The sequence below is a fragment of the Acomys russatus genome, chromosome 14, assembly GCF_903995435.1.
Source record: "Acomys russatus chromosome 14, mAcoRus1.1, whole genome shotgun sequence".
Classification (NCBI taxonomy): Eukaryota; Metazoa; Chordata; class Mammalia; order Rodentia; family Muridae; genus Acomys; species Acomys russatus.
The window spans coordinates 30,744,007-30,745,796 of NC_067150.1; positions in this window are offsets into that span (position 1 = coordinate 30,744,007).

Genomic DNA, 1,790 nt, shown 5'->3' on the forward strand with positions numbered 1-1,790 from the left:
TTGACCCCAGAGAACCCAGGGACCCCAACCCCCCAAAGATCCCAGTTGCTTGATTAGACCAACTCCATGACAGGCTTAGGGTTTTCACTTTGCCTAACTAGGCCAAGTTTCTAACAATTCCTGAGACAAACCACAAGTTATGGACAGCTCATTTGCAGTTCATGGGCAGCTAATCAGCTTATAGAACAAAATGTCTAGAGACCATGTTTTTATTACTTCATGGCCTTGGTAAAGAATACAGCTGGCCCCATCCAATCAAATTAAAGGCCAACTCCTGAGTAAGAGCCAAAACTCCAGTGACTCAAAAATCCCCAATAACCAAATAAACAGCCAGTCCTAAATCCCCTCGTATACTCTCAATCAATTCTGTCGTCAAAGATCCCTCCAACTGTCTGTAAATTGAGCCTGTGTGCTCATTTCAGAGTTGCCCTCCAGGGGCTAGAGGTGATCCTAGCATGCTAGAATAAAAACACTCTTTGTTTTTGCATACTGCCTTGCAGTTGATCTTCAGTAGGTGACCCAAACCCTAACATTAGGACATGCAGGTGAGGATGTGGGGAAAGGGGAACATTCCTCCATTGCTGCTGGGAGTACAAACTTGTTCAACCACTTTGGAAATCAATCAGGTATTTTCACAGAATATTGGAAATAGTTCTACCTCAAGACCCAGCCATACCACTACTAGGCATATACCTGAAAGATGTATTACCATGGAACAAGGGCATGTGCTCAACTATGTTCATAGCAGTTTTATTCAAAATAGCCAGAATCTGGAAATAACTTACATGTCCCTCAACTGAAGAATGAACGAAGAAAATGTGATATATTTATACAATAGAATACTACTCAGCTATTAAAAACAAGGAAATCTTGAAAATTTCAGGCAAATGGAAGCAACTAGAAAAGATCATACTGAATGAGACAACTTAGACCCAGAAAGACAGGCAGGGTATACACTCACTCATAAGCTGGTATTAGCCACATATTACAGGATAACCACACTATAATCCACAGACCTAAAGAAAGTAAATAAAAATGGGGACTCTAGAGAGGATGCTTAATTCTCCCTCAGAAAGGCAAATAGAACAGACATTTGAAGAGAATGAAAAGGACTGGAGCTTACCATATATGTCTTCTGAATGTCTCCACCAGCAAGGGGTCAAAGCACTTGCTGAGACTCACAGCCAAACCTCAGGGTGGAGCGTAGTGTAGGGAGCTTTATGGTAGAGTTAGGAGACAGAAGGATCTGTGAGTAGACCAATTGAGCCAACAAATGGGCCCAGGGTGCTATGTGGGAGGCACTGTATAGACTAATCATGGATTATGCACGGTGAGGACCTAGACTCCCTGCTCAGATTTAGTCCACAGGCAGCCAAGTCTCCTTGTGAGTCCAATAATATGGGGGGTAGAGGCTACCTTTGTCATGAACTCTGGTGTCCACTCATTCATTACTTCTTTATGGTGGGGTGGCCTTACCAGGGCACAGAGGAAAGGGATGCAGATAGTGCAGATAATACTTGATATGCTGGTGTCAGATGATACGGGAGAAGGGTTCTCCCTTTCTGAGGACTAGGAGAGGGGGAAGGGAGGATGAGGATGGTGGTTGGGACTGGGTGGATGGAGACAAGGGATGTGACTACAATCAGGATGTAAAATGAATGAATTAAAAAATACAAAAAAAAATTAATAAGAAAAGGAGCCAGAGTCCCAGGACACAACATCTTGAATGAAGAAGAAGAAGAAGAAGAAGAAGAAGAAGAAGAAGAAGAAGAAGAAGAAGAAGAAGAAGA